The sequence below is a fragment of the Ornithorhynchus anatinus genome, chromosome 20, assembly GCF_004115215.2.
Source record: "Ornithorhynchus anatinus isolate Pmale09 chromosome 20, mOrnAna1.pri.v4, whole genome shotgun sequence".
In the NCBI taxonomy this organism is placed as follows: domain Eukaryota; kingdom Metazoa; phylum Chordata; class Mammalia; order Monotremata; family Ornithorhynchidae; genus Ornithorhynchus; species Ornithorhynchus anatinus.
The window spans coordinates 23,641,521-23,662,242 of NC_041747.1; the positions used below are offsets into that span (position 1 = coordinate 23,641,521).

At 63.8% G+C, this 20,722-nt stretch overlaps 1 protein-coding gene across 3 annotated transcripts in view; it reads left to right on the forward strand.

Annotated features, from left to right (window-relative positions):
* Positions 1 to 247: 247 nt before the first annotated feature.
* The window catches only part of CCDC82 (coiled-coil domain containing 82), a 38,698-nt gene continuing 18,223 nt past the window's right edge, over positions 248 to 20,722 (forward strand). For 2 of the 3 annotated variants that reach the window (XM_029048404.2, XM_029048405.2), the window contains exon 1: positions 248 to 351. The gene's annotated coding sequence lies outside the window, so the exon portion shown is untranslated. Of the gene's footprint in view, positions 352 to 17,949; positions 17,977 to 20,722 lie in introns of those variants that run through there. The other variant, XM_007666847.2, reaches the window with a different exon arrangement.

Sequence of the window (20,722 nt, forward strand, 5' to 3'; positions counted from 1 at the left end):
AACCATGCTCCACACGGCGCTCGAGGGTGAAAAAAAAAACAAAACAGAATCGGGGTGGTGACTTAAAGGGATGTCGGGTTCTCGCTTTTATCGCCGGTTTCCCCTTAAATCCGGACGGGGGGCGGGGCGGGGGGCGGCGGGGGTCCGCGGGGGCCAATGGCCGCCCTGCCCCGCCCCTTTCCCCTCCCTTCCCCTCCTCCTTCTCCTTCTCCTTCCCCTTCCCCTTCCCCTTCCCCTTCCCGTGCCGCGCCCCCCTTGGGGCCTGTGCTGTGGGGAGCGGGGCCGTGGATGTGGCGCCCCCCCCTCCCCCCCGCGAAGGATCGGCCGGCTTGGGGGCCGGCGGCTGCAAATGTAAGGAAGCGGCCAATGGGCGGCCCGCTGCCGCGCCTCGCCTCGCCTCGGGGCCGGGGGTCGGGAGGGGACCGGGGGGGAACCGGGGGGGAACCGGGGGGAAACCGGGGGAGAACCGGGGGGGGGAACCGGGGGTCCGGGCTCCTCAGACCGGGAAATCAGCGCCGCGCCGCCGCTCTCCCCCGCGCTCCCACACGAGGGCGCCCCGGAACCTTCGCTCCCTGGGCATTCTCCGGCGCGGCCACACGACGGCGCCCCGGCCCTCGCTCCCTGGGCATTCTCCGGCGCGGCCACACGACGGCGCCCCGGTCCCTCGATCCCTGGGCATTCTCCGGCGCGGCCACCGGAGGGCGCCCCGGCCCTCGCTCCCTGGGCATTCTCCGGCGCGGCCACACGACGGCGCCCCGGTCCCTCGATCCCTGGGCATTCTCCGGCGCGGCCACCGGAGGGCGCCCCGGCCCTCGCTCCCTGGGCATTCTCCGGCGCGGCCACACGACGGCGCCCCGGTCCCTCGCTTCCTGGGCATTCTCCGGCGCGGCCACCGGAGGGCGCCCCGGCCCTCGCTCTCTGGGCATTCTCCGGCGCGGCCACACGATGGCGCCCCGGCCCCCCCTCCCTGGGTATTCTCCGGCGCGGCCACCGGAGGGCGCCCCGGCCCTCGCTCTCTGGGCATTCTCCGGCGCGGCCACACGATGGCGCCCCGGCCCCCCCATCCCTGGGTATTCTCCGGCGCGGCCACCGGAGGGCGCCCCGGCCCTCGCTCTCTGGGCATTCTCCGGCGCGGCCACACGATGGCGCCCCGGCCCCCCCTCCCTGGGTATTCTCCGGCGCGGCCACCGGAGGGCGCCCCGGCCCTCGCTCTCTGGGCATTCTCCGGCGCGGCCACACGATGGCGCCCCGGCCCCCCCTCCCTGGGTATTCTCCTGCGCGCCCACACGAGGGCGCCCCGGCCCTCGCTCCCTGGACATTCTCCTGCGCGGCCACCGGAGGGCACCCCGCCCCTCGCTCCCTGGACATTCTCCCGCGCGGCCACCGGAGGGCACCCCGCCCCTCGCTCCCTGAGCATTCTCCTGCGCGGCCACACGAGGGCGCCCTGGCCCCTCGCTCCCCGGGCTTTCTCCTGCGCGACCACTAGGCGGAGCCCCATCTCTCGCTCCCTGGGCATTCTCCTGCGCGGCCACCGGGGAGCACACGGCCCCTTGTTAATAATAATAATGGTAATTGTTAGGTGCTTAATAATAAAAACAGTTTTGGTATTTGTTAAGCGCTCACTATGTGCAGAGCACAGTTCTAAGCGCTGGGGGTACATACAGGGTAATCAGGTTGTCCCACGTGAGGCTCACAGTTAATCCTCATTTTACAGATGAGGGAACTGAGCCACAGAGAAGTGAAGTGACTTGCCCACAGTCACACAGCTGACAAGTGGCAGAGCTGGGATTCGAACCCTTGACCTCTGCCTCCCAAGCCCGTGTCAGTTCCCGGGCGCCACGCTGCTTCTCCATGTGCCGCTCACTGTTTTAAGCACTGGGGTGGTTAGAGGGGAATCAGGTTGTCCCATGTGAGGCTCACAGTCTTCATCCCCATTTTACAGAGGAGGGAACTGAGGCACAAAAAAGTTAAGGGACTTGCCCAAAGTCACACAGCTGACAGGCGGCGGAGCCAGGATTAGAACCCATGACTTCTGACTCCTAAACGCGTGCTCTTTCCATTGAGCTACAGTGCCTCGTTCCTTGGGCATTCTCCTGCGCGGCCACCAGGGCGCGCCCGGCCCCTAGCTCCATGGGCATTCTGCGTGGACACCAGGGGCGCCCGGGCCCTCGTTCCCATGGCATTCTCCTGTGCGCCACCAGGGAGCGCCCCGGCCTTCGCTCCCTGGGCATTCTCCTGCGCGGCCACAGGAGGGTGCCCCGGCCCCTTGCTCCCTGGGCGTTCTCCTGTGCGGCCACCGGAGGGCGCCCCAGCCCTCGCTCCCTGGGCATTCTCTTGCGCGGCCACAGGAGGATGCCCCACCCCACTCTCCCTGGGCATCCTCCTGCGTGGCCACACGAGGGCGCCCCGGCCCCTCGCTCCCTGGGCATTCTCTTGTGAGGCCACTGGAGGGCGCCACGGCCCATTGCTCCCTGGTCATTCTCCTGTGCGGCCACCGGAGGGTGCCAGGGCCCTTGCTCCCTGGGCATCCTCCTGTGCAGCTAGCGTGGGGTACACCCCTCGCTCCCTGGGCATTCTCCTGCGTGGCCACTGGAGGGCACCCGGGCCCTTGTTCCCATGGCATTCTCCTGCGCGGCCAGAGTGGGGCGCCCAACCCCTTGCTCCCTAGGCAATCTCCTGCGCGGCCACCAGAGGTCGGCCCGACCCCTCACTCCCTGGGTATTCTCCTGCGCAGCCACACGAGGGCGCGCCGGCCCGTCACTCCCTGGGCGTTCTCCTGCGCGGCCACCAGAGGGCGCCCGGCCGCTCACTCCCTGGGTATTCTCCTGCGCGGCCACAGGAGAGCGCCCCGGCCCCTCGCTCCCTAGGCATTCTCCTGCGCGGCCCCAGGAGGGTGCCCCGGCCTTCGCTCCCTGGGCATTCTCCTGTGTGGCCACCCGAGGGCCCCCAGGCCCTTGTCCCCATGACATTCTCCTGCGTGGCCACTAAGGGGCGCCCGGCTCCTCGCTCCATGGGCAATCTCGTGCGTGGCCACAGGAGGGCGCCCCGGTCCTCCCTCCCTGGGCATTCTCCTGTGTGGGCACCGGAGGGCGCCTGGGCCCTCGTTCCCAATGACATTCTCCTGCGCGGCCACAGGAGGGCGCCCTGTCCCCTCTCTCCCTGGGAATTCTCCTGCACGGCCACCGGAGAGCCCCCCGGGCGCCCCACCCCTCTTTCCCTCGGCATTCTCCTGTGCGGCCACACGAGAGCCCCCCCACCCCTTTTCCCTGGGCATTTTTCTGCGCGGCCACAGGAGGGTGCCCTGTACCCTCGCTCTTTGGGCATTCTCCTGTGTGGCCACAGGAGGGCGCCCCTGCCCCTCGCTCCTTCGTCATTCTCCTCCGCGGCCACTGGAGGGCGCCTGGCCCCTCGGTCCCTGGGCATTCTCCTGCGTGGCTACCAGAGGGCGCCCTGGCCCTTGCTCCCTGGGCATTCTCCTGCGCGGCCACCAGAGGGTACCCCACTCCTCTTTCCCTGGGCATTCTGCGTGGCCACAGGAGGGCGCGTTACCCCTCTTTCCCTGGGCATTCTTCTGCGTGGCCACAGGAGGGCGCCCCACCCCTCTATCCCTGGGTATTCTCCTGTGTCACCACACGAGGGCGCCCAGGCCTTTGTTCCCATGACATTCTCCTGCGTGGCCACCGGGGGGCGGCCTGGCCCTCGATCCCTGGGCATTCTCCTGTGTGACCACCGGAGGGCGCCCAGGCCCTTGCTCCCTAGGCATTCTTCTGTGTGGCCACAGGAGGGCGCCCTGGCACCTCACTCCCTGGGCATTCTCCTGCGTGGACACAGGAGAGCGCCCCGGCCCCTCGCTCCCTCGTCATTCTCCTGCGCGGCCACCGGAGGGCGCCCGGCCCCTTGGTCCTTGGGCATTCTCCTGCGTGGCTACCAGAGGGCGCCCTGGCCCTCGCTCCCTGGGCATTCTCCTGCGCGGCCACACGAGGGCGCCCTATTCTTTCCCTGGGCATTCTCCTGCGCGGCCACCGGAGGGCGCCCGGCCCCTCGGTCCCTGGGCATTCTCCTGCGTGGCTACCAGAGGGCGCCCTGGCCCTCGCTCCCTGGGCATTCTCCTGCGCGGCCACACGAGGGCGGCCCACTCCTCTTTCCCTGGGCATTTTTCTGCGTAGCCACAGGAGGGCGCGTTACCCCTCTTTCCCTGGGCATTCTGCGTGGCCACACGAGGGCGCCCGGGCCTTTGTTCCCATGACATTCTCCTGCGTGACCACCGGGGGGCGGCCCGGCCCTCGATCCCTGGGCATTCTCCTGTGTGACCACCGGAGGGCGCCCAGGCCCTCGCTCCCTAGGCATTCTGTGTGGCTACAGGAGGGCGCCCTGGCACCTCGTTCCCTGGGCATTCTCCTGCGCGGCCACACGAGGGCGCCCCACTCCTCTTTCCCTGGGCATTCTTCTGCCTGGCCACAGGAGGGCGCGCCACCCCTCTTTCCCTGGGCATTCTTCTGCGTGGCCACAGGAGGGCGCCCCAGCCCTTGCTCCCTGGGCATACTCCTTCGTGGCCACACGAGGGCGCCCGCGCCCCAGTTCCCATGACATTCTCCTGCGTGGCCACCAGGGGCGCCGGCTCCTCGCTCCCTGCGCAATCTCCTGTGCGGCCATAGGAGGGTGCCCAGCCGTCGCGCCCTGGGCATTCTCCTGTGAGGCCACCGGAGGGCGCCCGGGTTTTCGTTCCCATGACATTCTCCGGTGCGGCCACAGGAGGGTGCCCCGGCCCCTCGCTCCCTGGGCATTCTCCTGAGCGGCCACCGGAGGGCGCCCAGGCCCTCGCTCCCTAGGCATTCTCCTAGGCGACCACACGAGGGCGCCCCACCCCTCTTAATAATAATGTTGGTATTTGTTAAGCGCTTACTATGTGCTAAGCACTGTTCTAAGCGCTGGGGTAGACACAGGGGAATCAGGTTGTCCCATGTGGGGCTCACAGTCTCAATCCCCATTTTACTCTTTCTCTGGGCATTCTTCTGTGTGGCCACAGGAGGGCGCCCCGGCCCTTGCTCACTGGTCATTCTCCTGCGCGGCCACACGAGGTTGCCCCAGCCCCTCGCTCCCTAGGCATTCTCCTGTGCGGCCACCGGAGGGTACCCGGGCCGTGGTTCCCATGGCATTCTCCTGCGCGGCCAGCCGAGGGCTCCCCACCTCTTGCTCCCCGGGCAATCTCCTGCATGGCCAGCAGAGGGCGCCCGGCCCCTCGCTCCCTGGGCATTCTCTTGCGCGGCCACCGGGGGGCGCCCCAGCTCCTCGGTCCCTGGGCATTCTCCTGCGTGGCCGGCGGGGGGCGCCCCAGCACCTTGCTCACTGGGCATTCTGTGCAGCCGGTGGAGGGCACCCGGGCCCTGGTTCCCATGGCATTCTCCTGCGCGGTCAGCTGGGGGCTCCCCATCCCTTGCTCCCTTGACAATCTTCTGCACGGCCACCAGAGAGCGGCCTTGCCCCTCACTCCCTGGGTATTCTCCTGCACGACCACAGGAGAGCGCCCCGGCCCCTTGCTCCCTAGGCATTCTCCTGCGCGGCCACAGGAGGGCGCCCCGGCCCTCACTCCCTGGGTATTCTCCTGCGTGGCCACTGGGCGGCTCCGGCTCCTCGCTCCCTGGGCATTTTCCTGCATGGCCACAGGAGGGCGCCCTGGCCCTACTTCCCATGACATTCTCCTGCGTGGCCACGAGGGGGCACCGGCTCCTCGCTCCCTGGGCAATCTCCTGCACAGCCACAGGAGGGCGCACCGGCCCTCCCTCCCTGGGCATTCTCCTGCGTGGCCACCGGAGGGCTCCCGGGCCCTCGTTCCCAATGACATTCTCCTGCGTGGCCACAGGAGGGCGCCCAGGCCCCTTGCTCCCTGGGCATTCTCCTGCACGGCCACCGGAGGGCGCCCGGGCCCTCGCTCCCTGGGCATTCTCCTGCGCGGCCACACGAGGGCGCCCCACTCTTTCCCTGGGCATTCTTTTGTGCGGCCACAGGGGGGCGCCCTATCCCCTCGCTCCCTGGGCATTCTCCTGCGCGGCCACAGGAGGGCGTCCCGGGCACCCCACCCCTCTTTCCCTGCGCATTCTCCTGGGCGGCCACACGAGAGCGCCCCACCCCTCTTTCCCTGGGCATTCTTCAGAGCCACACGAGGGCGCCCATGCCCTTGTTCCCATGACATTCTCCTGCGTGGCCACACGATGGCACCACACCCCTCACTCCCTGGACTTTCTGCATGGCCCAGGAGGGCGCCCGACCCCGGCTCCCGGGGCATTCTCCTTCGTGGCCACACGAGGGCGCCCCACTCCTCTTTCCCTGGGCATTCTTTTGTGCGGCCACAGGAGGGCACCTTGGCCCCTCACTCCCTGGGCATTCTGCTGCGTGGTCACAGTAAGGCGTCCCGGGCCCCCCACCCTTCTTTCCCTGCGCATTCTCTTGCACGGCCACACGAGAGTGCCCCACCCCTTTTTCTCTGGGCATTTTTCTGCACGGCTACAGGAGGGCGCACTGGCCCCTCGCTCCCTGGGCATTCTCCTGCACGGCCACTGGAGGGTGCCCGGGCCCTCGCTCCCTGGGCATTCCCCTGCGCGGCCACACGAGGGCACCCCACTCTTTCCCTGGGCATTCTTTTGTGAGGCCACAGGAGGGCGCCCTAGCCCCTCGCTCCCTGGGCATTCTCCTGCGTGGCCACAGGAGGGCGTCCCAGGCGCCCCACCCCTCTTTCCCTGTGCATTTTTCTGCATGGCCACAGGAGAGCGCCCTTGCCCTTCTCTCCCTGGGCATTCTCCGGCGCGGCCACCGGAGGGCGCCCCGGCCCTCGCTCCCTGGGCATTCTCCGGCGCGGCCACACGACGGCGCCCCGGTCCCTCGATCCCTGGGCATTCTCCGGCGCGGCCACCGGAGGGCGCCCCGGCCCTCGCTCCCTGGGCATTCTCCGGCGCGGCCACACGACGGCGCCCCGGTCCCTCGCTTCCTGGGCATTCTCCGGCGCGGCCACCGGAGGGCGCCCCGGCCCTCGCTCTCTGGGCATTCTCCGGCGCGGCCACACGATGGCGCCCCGGCCCCCCCTCCCTGGGTATTCTCCGGCGCGGCCACCGGAGGGCGCCCCGGCCCTCGCTCTCTGGGCATTCTCCGGCGCGGCCACACGATGGCGCCCCGGCCCCCCCTCCCTGGGTATTCTCCGGCGCGGCCACCGGAGGGCGCCCCGGCCCTCGCTCTCTGGGCATTCTCCGGCGCGGCCACACGATGGCGCCCCGGCCCCCCCTCCCTGGGTATTCTCCTGCGCGCCCACACGAGGGCGCCCCGGCCCTCGCTCCCTGGACATTCTCCTGCGCGGCCACCGGAGGGCACCCCGCCCCTCGCTCCCTGGACATTCTCCCGCGCGGCCACCGGAGGGCACCCCGCCCCTCGCTCCCTGAGCATTCTCCTGCGCGGCCACACGAGGGCGCCCTGGCCCCTCGCTCCCCGGGCTTTCTCCTGCGCGACCACTAGGCGGAGCCCCATCTCTCGCTCCCTGGGCATTCTCCTGCGCGGCCACCGGGGAGCACACGGCCCCTTGTTAATAATAATAATGGTAATTGTTAGGTGCTTAATAATAAAAACAGTTTTGGTATTTGTTAAGCGCTCACTATGTGCAGAGCACAGTTCTAAGCGCTGGGGGTACATACAGGGTAATCAGGTTGTCCCACGTGAGGCTCACAGTTAATCCTCATTTTACAGATGAGGGAACTGAGCCACAGAGAAGTGAAGTGACTTGCCCACAGTCACACAGCTGACAAGTGGCAGAGCTGGGATTCGAACCCTTGACCTCTGCCTCCCAAGCCCGTGTCAGTTCCCGGGCGCCACGCTGCTTCTCCATGTGCCGCTCACTGTTTTAAGCACTGGGGTGGTTAGAGGGGAATCAGGTTGTCCCATGTGAGGCTCACAGTCTTCATCCCCATTTTACAGAGGAGGGAACTGAGGCACAAAAAAGTTAAGGGACTTGCCCAAAGTCACACAGCTGACAGGCGGCGGAGCCAGGATTAGAACCCATGACTTCTGACTCCTAAACGCGTGCTCTTTCCATTGAGCTACAGTGCCTCGTTCCTTGGGCATTCTCCTGCGCGGCCACCAGGGCGCGCCCGGCCCCTAGCTCCATGGGCATTCTGCGTGGACACCAGGGGCGCCCGGGCCCTCGTTCCCATGGCATTCTCCTGTGCGCCACCAGGGAGCGCCCCGGCCTTCGCTCCCTGGGCATTCTCCTGCGCGGCCACAGGAGGGTGCCCCGGCCCCTTGCTCCCTGGGCGTTCTCCTGTGCGGCCACCGGAGGGCGCCCCAGCCCTCGCTCCCTGGGCATTCTCTTGCGCGGCCACAGGAGGATGCCCCACCCCACTCTCCCTGGGCATCCTCCTGCGTGGCCACACGAGGGCGCCCCGGCCCCTCGCTCCCTGGGCATTCTCTTGTGAGGCCACTGGAGGGCGCCACGGCCCATTGCTCCCTGGTCATTCTCCTGTGCGGCCACCAGAGGGTGCCAGGGCCCTTGCTCCCTGGGCATCCTCCTGTGCAGCTAGCGTGGGGTACACCCCTCGCTCCCTGGGCATTCTCCTGCGTGGCCACTGGAGGGCACCCGGGCCCTTGTTCCCATGGCATTCTCCTGCGCGGCCAGAGTGGGGCGCCCAACCCCTTGCTCCCTAGGCAATCTCCTGCGCGGCCACCAGAGGTCGGCCCGACCCCTCACTCCCTGGGTATTCTCCTGCGCAGCCACACGAGGGCGCGCCGGCCCGTCACTCCCTGGGCGTTCTCCTGCGCGGCCACCAGAGGGCGCCCGGCCGCTCACTCCCTGGGTATTCTCCTGCGCGGCCACAGGAGAGCGCCCCGGCCCCTCGCTCCCTAGGCATTCTCCTGCGCGGCCCCAGGAGGGTGCCCCGGCCTTCGCTCCCTGGGCATTCTCCTGTGTGGCCACCCGAGGGCCCCCAGGCCCTTGTCCCCATGACATTCTCCTGCGTGGCCACTAAGGGGCGCCCGGCTCCTCGCTCCATGGGCAATCTCGTGCGTGGCCACAGGAGGGCGCCCCGGTCCTCCCTCCCTGGGCATTCTCCTGTGTGGGCACCGGAGGGCGCCTGGGCCCTCGTTCCCAATGACATTCTCCTGCGCGGCCACAGGAGGGCGCCCTGTCCCCTCTCTCCCTGGGAATTCTCCTGCACGGCCACCGGAGAGCCCCCCGGGCGCCCCACCCCTCTTTCCCTCGGCATTCTCCTGTGCGGCCACACGAGAGCCCCCCCACCCCTTTTCCCTGGGCATTTTTCTGCGCGGCCACAGGAGGGTGCCCTGTACCCTCGCTCTTTGGGCATTCTCCTGTGTGGCCACAGGAGGGCGCCCCTGCCCCTCGCTCCTTCGTCATTCTCCTCCGCGGCCACTGGAGGGCGCCTGGCCCCTCGGTCCCTGGGCATTCTCCTGCGTGGCTACCAGAGGGCGCCCTGGCCCTTGCTCCCTGGGCATTCTCCTGCGCGGCCACCAGAGGGTACCCCACTCCTCTTTCCCTGGGCATTCTGCGTGGCCACAGGAGGGCGCGTTACCCCTCTTTCCCTGGGCATTCTTCTGCGTGGCCACAGGAGGGCGCCCCACCCCTCTATCCCTGGGTATTCTCCTGTGTCACCACACGAGGGCGCCCAGGCCTTTGTTCCCATGACATTCTCCTGCGTGGCCACCGGGGGGCGGCCTGGCCCTCGATCCCTGGGCATTCTCCTGTGTGACCACCGGAGGGCGCCCAGGCCCTTGCTCCCTAGGCATTCTTCTGTGTGGCCACAGGAGGGCGCCCTGGCACCTCACTCCCTGGGCATTCTCCTGCGTGGACACAGGAGGGCGCCCCGACCCCTCGCTCCCTGAGCATTCTCCTGCGCGGCCACCGGAGGGCGCCCGGCCCCTTGGTCCTTGGGCATTCTCCTGCGTGGCTACCAGAGGGCGCCCTGGCCCTCGCTCCCTGGGCATTCTCCTGCGCGGCCACACGAGGGCGCCCTATTCTTTCCCTGGGCATTCTCCTGCGCGGCCACCGGAGGGCGCCCGGCCCCTCGGTCCCTGGGCATTCTCCTGCGTGGCTACCAGAGGGCGCCCTGGCCCTCGCTCCCTGGGCATTCTCCTGCGCGGCCACACGAGGGCGGCCCACTCCTCTTTCCCTGGGCATTTTTCTGCGTAGCCACAGGAGGGCGCGTTACCCCTCTTTCCCTGGGCATTCTGCGTGGCCACACGAGGGCGCCCGGGCCTTTGTTCCCATGACATTCTCCTGCGTGACCACCGGGGGGCGGCCCGGCCCTCGATCCCTGGGCATTCTCCTGTGTGACCACCGGAGGGCGCCCAGGCCCTCGCTCCCTAGGCATTCTGTGTGGCTACAGGAGGGCGCCCTGGCACCTCGTTCCCTGGGCATTCTCCTGCGCGGCCACACGAGGGCGCCCCACTCCTCTTTCCCTGGGCATTCTTCTGCCTGGCCACAGGAGGGCGCGCCACCCCTCTTTCCCTGGGCATTCTTCTGCGTGGCCACAGGAGGGCGCCCCAGCCCTTGCTCCCTGGGCATACTCCTTCGTGGCCACACGAGGGCGCCCGCGCCCCAGTTCCCATGACATTCTCCTGCGTGGCCACCAGGGGCGCCGGCTCCTCGCTCCCTGCGCAATCTCCTGTGCGGCCATAGGAGGGTGCCCAGCCGTCGCGCCCTGGGCATTCTCCTGTGAGGCCACCGGAGGGCGCCCGGGTTTTCGTTCCCATGACATTCTCCGGTGCGGCCACAGGAGGGTGCCCCGGCCCCTCGCTCCCTGGGCATTCTCCTGAGCGGCCACCGGAGGGCGCCCAGGCCCTCGCTCCCTAGGCATTCTCCTAGGCGACCACACGAGGGCGCCCCACCCCTCTTAATAATAATGTTGGTATTTGTTAAGCGCTTACTATGTGCTAAGCACTGTTCTAAGCGCTGGGGTAGACACAGGGGAATCAGGTTGTCCCATGTGGGGCTCACAGTCTCAATCCCCATTTTACTCTTTCTCTGGGCATTCTTCTGTGTGGCCACAGGAGGGCGCCCCGGCCCTTGCTCACTGGTCATTCTCCTGCGCGGCCACACGAGGTTGCCCCAGCCCCTCGCTCCCTAGGCATTCTCCTGTGCGGCCACCGGAGGGTACCCGGGCCGTGGTTCCCATGGCATTCTCCTGCGCGGCCAGCCGAGGGCTCCCCACCTCTTGCTCCCCGGGCAATCTCCTGCATGGCCAGCAGAGGGCGCCCGGCCCCTCGCTCCCTGGGCATTCTCTTGCGCGGCCACCGGGGGGCGCCCCAGCTCCTCGGTCCCTGGGCATTCTCCTGCGTGGCCGGCGGGGGGCGCCCCAGCACCTTGCTCACTGGGCATTCTGTGCAGCCGGTGGAGGGCACCCGGGCCCTGGTTCCCATGGCATTCTCCTGCGCGGTCAGCTGGGGGCTCCCCATCCCTTGCTCCCTTGACAATCTTCTGCACGGCCACCAGAGAGCGGCCTTGCCCCTCACTCCCTGGGTATTCTCCTGCACGACCACAGGAGAGCGCCCCGGCCCCTTGCTCCCTAGGCATTCTCCTGCGCGGCCACAGGAGGGCGCCCCGGCCCTCACTCCCTGGGTATTCTCCTGCGTGGCCACTGGGCGGCTCCGGCTCCTCGCTCCCTGGGCATTTTCCTGCATGGCCACAGGAGGGCGCCCTGGCCCTACTTCCCATGACATTCTCCTGCGTGGCCACGAGGGGGCACCGGCTCCTCGCTCCCTGGGCAATCTCCTGCACAGCCACAGGAGGGCGCACCGGCCCTCCCTCCCTGGGCATTCTCCTGCGTGGCCACCGGAGGGCTCCCGGGCCCTCGTTCCCAATGACATTCTCCTGCGTGGCCACAGGAGGGCGCCCAGGCCCCTTGCTCCCTGGGCATTCTCCTGCACGGCCACCGGAGGGCGCCCGGGCCCTCGCTCCCTGGGCATTCTCCTGCGCGGCCACACGAGGGCGCCCCACTCTTTCCCTGGGCATTCTTTTGTGCGGCCACAGGGGGGCGCCCTATCCCCTCGCTCCCTGGGCATTCTCCTGCGCGGCCACAGGAGGGCGTCCCGGGCACCCCACCCCTCTTTCCCTGCGCATTCTCCTGGGCGGCCACACGAGAGCGCCCCACCCCTCTTTCCCTGGGCATTCTTCAGAGCCACACGAGGGCGCCCATGCCCTTGTTCCCATGACATTCTCCTGCGTGGCCACACGATGGCACCACACCCCTCACTCCCTGGACTTTCTGCATGGCCCAGGAGGGCGCCCGACCCCGGCTCCCGGGGCATTCTCCTTCGTGGCCACACGAGGGCGCCCCACTCCTCTTTCCCTGGGCATTCTTTTGTGCGGCCACAGGAGGGCACCTTGGCCCCTCACTCCCTGGGCATTCTGCTGCGTGGTCACAGTAAGGCGTCCCGGGCCCCCCACCCTTCTTTCCCTGCGCATTCTCTTGCACGGCCACACGAGAGTGCCCCACCCCTTTTTCTCTGGGCATTTTTCTGCACGGCTACAGGAGGGCGCACTGGCCCCTCGCTCCCTGGGCATTCTCCTGCACGGCCACTGGAGGGTGCCCGGGCCCTCGCTCCCTGGGCATTCCCCTGCGCGGCCACACGAGGGCACCCCACTCTTTCCCTGGGCATTCTTTTGTGAGGCCACAGGAGGGCGCCCTAGCCCCTCGCTCCCTGGGCATTCTCCTGCGTGGCCACAGGAGGGCGTCCCAGGCGCCCCACCCCTCTTTCCCTGTGCATTTTTCTGCATGGCCACAGGAGAGCGCCCTTGCCCTTCTCTCCCTGGGCATTCTCCTGCGTGGCCACCGGAGAGCGCCTGTGCCCTCGCTCCCTGGGCATTCTCCTGCGTGGCCAGCGGGGGACGCCCCACCCCTTGCTCCCTGGGCATTCTCCTGCGTGGCCACAGGAGGGCGCCCCACCCCTCATTCCCTAGGCATTCTCCTGCGCGGCCACACGAGGGAGCCCCACTCCTCTTTCCCTGGGCATTCTTCTGCGTGGCCACAGGAGGGCGTCCCGGGCACCCCACTCCTCTTTCCCTGCGCATTCTCCTGCGTGGCCACACTAGAGCGCCCCACCCCTCTTTCCCTGGGCATTTTTCTGCGCGGCCACAGGAGGGCGCCCAGGCCCCTCTCTCCCTGGGCATTCTCATTCTCCTGTGCGGCCACCGGAGGGCGCCCCACCCCTCGTTCCCTGGGCATTCTCCTGCGTGGCCACAGGAGGGTGCCACACCCCTCACTCCCTAGGCATTCTCCTGTGCGGCCACACGAGGGCTCCCACTCCTCTTTCCCTGGGCATTCTTCTGCGTGGCCACAGGAGGGCGGGCCACCCCTCTTTCCCTGGGCATTCTGTGTGGCCACAGGAGGGAGCCCTGGCCCCTCGCTCCCTGGACATTCTCCTGCGCATCCACCAGAGGGCGCCCCTGCCCTTGCTCCCTGGGCATTCTCCTGCGTGGCCACACGAGGGCGCGCCACCCCTCTGTCCCTGGGCATTCTGCGTGGCCACAGGAGGGCGCCCCACCCCTCGCTCCCTGGGTAGTCTCCTACGTCACCACACGAGGGTGCCCAGGCCCTTGTTCCCATGACATTCTCCTGCGTGGCCACCGGGGGGTGCCTGCTCCTCGCTCCCTACGCATTCTCCGGTGCGGCCAGAGGTGGGCGCCCCTGCCCTCGCTCCCTGGGCATTATCCTGTGTGGCCACCGGAGGGTGCACGGGTTCTCGTTCACATGATATTCTCCGGCTCGGCCACAGGAGGGCGCCCCGGCCCCTCGCTCCCTGGGCATTCTCTTGCGCGGCCACCGGACAGCATCCCGGCCCTGGCTCCCTCGGCATTCTCCTAGGCGGCCACACGAGGGCGTCCCACCCCTCTTTCCCTGGTCATTCTGTGCGGCCACAGGAGGGCGACTCGGCCCTCGATCCCTGGGCACTCTCCTGTGTGGCCACCGGAGGGCGCCCAGGCCCTCGTTCCATAGGCATTTTCCTGTGCGGCCACACGAGGGCGCCCCACCCTGCTTTCCCTGGGCATTCTCCTGGGCGGCCACAGGAGAGCACCCCGGCCCCTCGCTCCCTGGGCATTCTCCTGCGCCGCCACACGAGGACGCCCGGCCCCTCGCTCTCTGGGCATTCTCCTGCACGACCACAGGAGGGCGCCCCGGCCCCTTGCTCCCTGGTCATTCTCCTGAGCGGCCACAGGAGGGCGCCTGGGCCCTCGTTCTCATGGCATTCTCCTGCGCGGCCACAGGAGGGCGCCCCGGTCCCTCGCTCCCTGGTCATTCTCCTGAGCGGCCACAGGAGGGCGCCCCGGCCTTCTATCCCTGGGCATTCTCCTGTGCGGCCCCCGGAGGGCGCCCGGGCCCTCGTTCTCATGACATTCTCCTGCGCGGCCACAGGAGGGCGCCCCAGCCCCTCTTTCCCTGGGCATTCTGCGCGGCCACAGGAGGGCGCCCCACCCCTCTTTCCCTGGGCATTCTTCTTGGTGGCCACACGAGGGCGCCCGCGCCCTTGTTCCCATGACATTCTTCTGTGTGGCCACACGAGGGCGCCACACCTCTCGCTCCCTGGGCATTCTGCGTGGCCCAGGAGGGCGCCCCTTCCCTTGCTCCCGGGGCATTCTCCATCGTGGCCACACGAGGGCGCCCCTGCCCTAGTTCCCATGACATTCTCCTGCGTGGCCACCGGGGGGCGCTGGCTCCTCGCTCCCTGTGCAATCTCCTGTGCGGCCACAGGAGGGTGCCCCGGACTTCGCTCCCAGGGCATTCTCCTGTGTGGCCACCGGAGGGCGCACGGGTTCTCGTTCCCATGACATTCTCTGGTGCGACCACAGGAGGGTGCCCCGGCCCCTCGCTACCTGGGCATTCTCCTAGGCGGCCACACGGGGGAGCCCCACTCTTTCCCTGGGCATTCTTCTGTGAGTCCACAGGAGGGCCCCCCCCCGGCCCTCGCTCCCTGGGCATTGTCCTGTGTGGCCACACGAGGGCGCCCCAGCCCCTCACTCCCTATGCATTCTCCTGCGCGGCCACCGGAGGGCTCCTGGGCCCTTGTTCCCATGACATCTCGTGCGCGGCCACACGAGGGCGCCCCGGCCCTCGCTCCCTAGGCATTCTGCTGCGTGGCCACCGGAGGGCGCCCACGCCCTTGTTTCCATGACATTCTTCTGCGCGGCCACAGGAGGGCGCCCCGGCCCTCGCTCCCTGGGCATTCTGCTGTTTGGCCACCGGCGGGCGCCCAGGCCCACTTTCCCATGACATTCTCCTGCGGGACCACAGGAGGGCGCCCCGACCCCTCGCTCCCTGAGCATTCTCCTGCGAGGCCACACGAGGGCGCCCCACCTCTCCCTCCCTGGCTATTCTCCTGCGCGGCCACACGGGGGCGCCCCAGCCCCTCGCTCCCTGGTCATTCTCCTGCGCGGCCACACGAGGGCGCCCCAGCCCCTCGCTCCCTGGGCAATCTCCTGTGCGGCCACAGGAGGGCACCCCGGCCCTCGCTCCCTGGGCATTGTCCTGCGTGGCCACACGAGGGCGCCCCGGCCCCTCGCTCCCTTGGCATTCTCCTGTGTGGTCACTGGAGGGCGCCCGGGCCCTCGTTGCCATGACATTCTCCTGCGCGGCCCCAAGAGGGCGCCCCGGCCCTTCGCTCCCTGGGCATTCTCCTGCGCGGCCACCGGAGGGCGCCCCACCCCTCTTTCCCTGGGAATTTTCCTGCGCAGCCACAGGAGGGCGCCCCAGCCCTCGCTCCCTGGGCATTCTCCTGCGTGTCCACACGAGGGCGCCCGGGCCCTTGTTCCCATGACATTCTCCTGCGTGGCCACTGGGGGGCCGCCGGCTCCTCGCTCCCTGCGCAACTTCCTGTGCGACCAGAAGAGGGGGCCCCGGCCCTCGCTCCCTGAGCATTCTCCTGTGTGGCCACCGGAGGGCGCCCGGGTCCTCGTTCCCAGGACGTTCTCCTGCGCGGCCACCGGGAGGGCGCCCGGCCCCTCTTTAATGGTAGTAATGTTGGTATTTGTTAGGCGCTTACTGTGGCCCGAGCACTGTTTTAAGTGCTGGTGTAGTTACAGAGAAGCAGCGTGGCTCAGTGGAAAGAGCCTGGGCTTTGGAGTCAGAGGTCATGGGTTTGACTCCCGGCCTAGCCACTTGGCAGCTGTGTGACTGTGGGCAAGTCACTTCACTTCTCTGTGCCTCAGTTACCTAATCTGTAAAATGGGGATTGACTGTGAGCCTCACGTGGGACAACCTGATGACCCTGTATCTACCCCAGCGCTTAGAACAGTGCTTTGCACATAGTAAGCGCTTAAAAATACCAACATTATTATTATTATTATTATTATAGGGTAATCAGGTTGTCCCATGTGAGGCTCACAGTCTTAATCCCCATTTTACAGATGAGGTAACTGAGGCACCAAGAAGTCAAGTGACTTCCCCATAGTCATACAATTGACAGGCGGCAGAGTCGGGATCAGTACCCATAACTTCTGACTCCTAAACCCGTGTTCTTTGCATTGAGCATGCTACCTCCATCCCTAGGCATTCTCATGCGTGGTCACCGAGGGGCGCCAGGCCCCTCGCTCCCTGGGCATTCGCCTGCGTGGCCACCCGGGGGCGTCCGGCTCCTCATTAACACTAATAATGTTGGTATTTGTTAAACGCTTACTATGGGCCGAGCACTGTTTTAAAGCGCTGCGGTAGTTACAGGGTGATCAGGGTAATCAGTTTTCCCACGTGAGGCTCACAGTCTTAATCCCCTTTTTCGGATGAGGTAATTTAGGTACCGAGAAGTCAAGTGATTTGCCCCAAATCACACAGCTGACAGGCGGCAGAGTACGGATTAGAATCCATGCCCTCTGACTCCTAAGCCCGTGCTCTTTCCACTGAGCACGCTGCCTCGTCCCCTGGGCATTTTCCTGTGGAACCACTGGGGGGCGCCCTTGGGCACTCTCCTACGCAACCAACTGGGGGCGCCCGGCTCCTCTGCCCCTGGGCATTCTCGTGCATAAGCACCAGTGGGTGCCCTGGCCCAACACTCCCTGGGCATTCTCCTGCCCGGCCACCAGGGGGTGCCCCGGCCCTCGTTCCCATAGCATTCTCCTGCGTGGCCACCCGGGGCGCCCTGCCACCTCACTCTCTGGGCATTCTCCTGCGTGGCCACTGGGGAGCGCCTGGCTCCTCGCTCCCTGTGCCAGGACCAGGGGGCGGCCGGGTCACCGCCTCCATGATGCCCTCCGGGCTTTCCCTGCCTGTTGAGGTCAGGCTCTGGGCTGGAGCTGGGGAGGTGGTGCTGGCCCCCAGAAGGGGGGAAGGGAGGGGAGAGACAAGACCCGATGATGCTTTCGGTTTTGGTTCTACTTTTGAATCATCGCTGTTGGTGGTACTAGTAATGAGTGTACTTGTTAAGCATTACTATGTGCCGAGCACTGTGCTAAACCCTGGGGTAGATGCAAGATTAGCAGGTTGTCCTGCGTGGGGCTCACAGTCTTAATCCCCATTTTACAGATGAGAGAACTGAGGCACAGAGAAGTGAAGTGAGTTGCCCAAGGTCACACAGCTGATGAGTGACAGAGCCGGGATTTCCTCTTCTCCTCCTCCCCTCCGCATTGTCCCCACTCCCTCCCTCTGCTCTATCCCCTTCCCCTCCCTACAGCACTTGTGTATATTTGTACATATTCATTATTCTATTCATTTTATTAATGATGTGCATATATCAATAATTCTATTTATCTCTTTTGATGCTATTGATGCCTGTCTACTTGTTTTGTTTTGTTGTCTGTCTCCCCCCCTTCTAGACTGTGACCCCGTTGTTGGATAAGGATTGTCTCTATCTGTTGCCAAATTGTTCTTTCCAAGCGCTTAGTACAGTGCCCTGCACACAGTAAACTCTCAATAAATACAATTGAATGAATGAACCCACAGCTTCTGACTCCCAAGCCCGGTCTCTTTCCACTAAGTCACGCTGCTTCTCTAAGCGGCAATGGTAAGCCATTGTTCTGTCCAATCTCATTATCATCTATCTGGCCCAATGTTTAGAACAGTGCTAGACTCAGAGGAAGTGCTTAATGAGCACCATTATTACTGACCTATGCCAAGCACTATGCTAAGCCCTTGGGGAGATCTGAGACAATCAGATTAAAATCAGAGGAAGGAGAAATGGTATTTTATCTCCACTTGGCAGATTAAGAAACTAAACTACATATTCCTAAATATTTGTTTTTATTAATGCCCATCTACCCCTCTAGACTGTAAACTCATTGTCGGCAGGGAATGTGTCTGGCAACTCTGTATTGTACTCTCCGCAGCGCTAAGTACAGTGTTTTCCCTACAGTAAGTGCTCAATAAATATGATTGAATGAATGAATTGTCTGCACAGAGAGGGTAAATGACTTGCCTAAAATCCTACAGCAGGCAACTGGAGCCCGCTGTGGGCAGGGATTGTCTCGATTTGTTGCTGAACTGTACTTTCCAAATGCTTAGTAAAATGCTCTGCACACAATAAGCGCTCAATAAATACATTTGAATGAATGAACCAGCAGAGCCAGGATTAAAACCCAGGTTTCCCGACTCCCACCGTAACTGCGATGGGACCTAGAGACCCCGGATGTTAAATTCTTCCTCGCCAACCTCCAGGCAGGTGAATTGCTCCACTTAATTATTCATAAGCAGGAATCTCTCCCAGGGGAATTAATCCAGAGAATTACCAAAGTCCACCGACTACACAAAGTCTCACACCCCTTTGGTTGGTTTAAAATCGACAGCTATGCCTTTATGTGCTCGCAATCTGGAAGGAAATAGGGATGTTCTCCTGCCACACCGTTCACAGCTAGGGTGTAGCCGGCAAAGTCAATTCGGACAATGGGTAGCATTTATTTCTAAAGGCAGTTAATGAATAAAATAAGATGGATTTCTTGGGGTATGGTGAAAGTGGGTGGAGCTCCCAGGGGGATGAGGGTAGTAGGCCAAGATAAGATGGAAAAATAAAACAAGAGTTGGATTCATCACATAGAGAGCCCTGAACCTAGACTATTACCCCAGAAGATGCTCGCAGATCTGCCAGCAGCAGCAGGAGAGGGATCCAGCCAAGACGGCTACTCCTGCCTCTGCCAGTTGTCATGCTTGAGACTGGAATGAATACCCCCTCCTCCCCTCCGTTGCTAGGGACAGCTCCCCTGAAGTGGGAGGCACTTGAGTGTTAGGGGCGGGGGAGCCACCTGGAAACCTCTTAAAGCCACTCCCGGTAGCCATAGCAACCCCTTTGGGACACAGGTCCATCCATCAGCCGAGGTTTAGGAGTAGCCTCAGCTACAAATCTCCTCCTTCCATGCTTTAGCTAGCCTGCCTGGGTCATATAATAATAATAATGATAATAATAATGGTATTTCTTAAGCACTTACAATGTGCCAGGCACTATACTTATACTAAGTGCTGAAGTGGATACAAGCAAATCAGGTAGGACATGGTTCCTGTCCCCTGTGGGGCTCGCAGTCTCAATCCCCATTTTGCAGATGTGGGAACCGATGCCCAGAGAAGTGAAGTGACTTGTCCAAGGTCACACAGCAGACAAGTGGCGGAGCCGGAATTAGAACCCTTGACCTTCTGACTCTCAGGCCCATGTGCTATCAACCACGCTATGCTGCGTCTTGTATGCAGGCAAACACCAGATTATGGGTGTGGCATTATCAAAAAGTGACAAGAATGTTAATCGATGGTATTTATTGAGCACTGATTATGAGCAGAGCACTGTACTAAATACTGCAGAACACTGTACTAAGCTCTAGGGAGAAGATAGTATAACGATGAACAGACACATTCCTGCCCTGTACAGAGCACTAGGAATTCTCAACAGGTAGATGTGAACAGGTGTAAAAAGATGTTATTAGTTCTATAAAATTCAGAAATATACCAATAAGCTTTGTGGGCAGGGATCATGTTTACCGACTGCAGTTTACTCTCTCAAGTGCTTAGTAAAGTGTTCTGGAAACAGCGGTCAATAAATATCATCGACTGATTGATAATACAAAAGTTCTATTCATATAAGCTCTTTAGCAGAGGGAGCATTTCTCAGGCTTCAGGTGCATCTTCCCAAGTGCGTAGTAATAATTGTAATTGTATTTGTTAAGTGCTGATTATGTGCCGAGCACTGTTCTAAGCGCTGTACAGTGCCCTGCATCTAATGGGTGCCTAATAAATGTCATTATCCCAATGCATTGCCCCTAGGGAACATCCCATAAATCAATATTCTGTTTCCCGATTGATGTTTCCTGAAAACACATAAATTCAGATACTTCTCTGTATATTTTCTTTACCCTTCAGGATGATGAAGGTTAAAAAATTCTGATTTCAAGAAATTGACCATACACGCAGCAGGCAAGAAATGATTCATAATTATCTGCCTGAGTCATGACTTCGTCTTTCTGGGGCTTCCCCATTTTAACAATCTCACCCATCTCCTGGTCTGTTGCTTTTTTCCCCTCTCATCTTGTGTCCCCTCTTTGTCATCGCCTTGTTGCTCCCAGGACTTTCATGCTTACCAGAGAAAATGGATCCTGCTTAAAATCACTCCTTTGAGCCACAGGATTTGAAGCGTGTGTTTGACTTTAATTATCAGCCATAGAAAGTGCATTGAATAGATGGTTGGTGATTAGTCAGTCAATAGTATTTATGGTGTACTTACTGTGGACCTGTATTAACCACTTTTTATGGTATTTGTTAAGAGCTTACTGTGA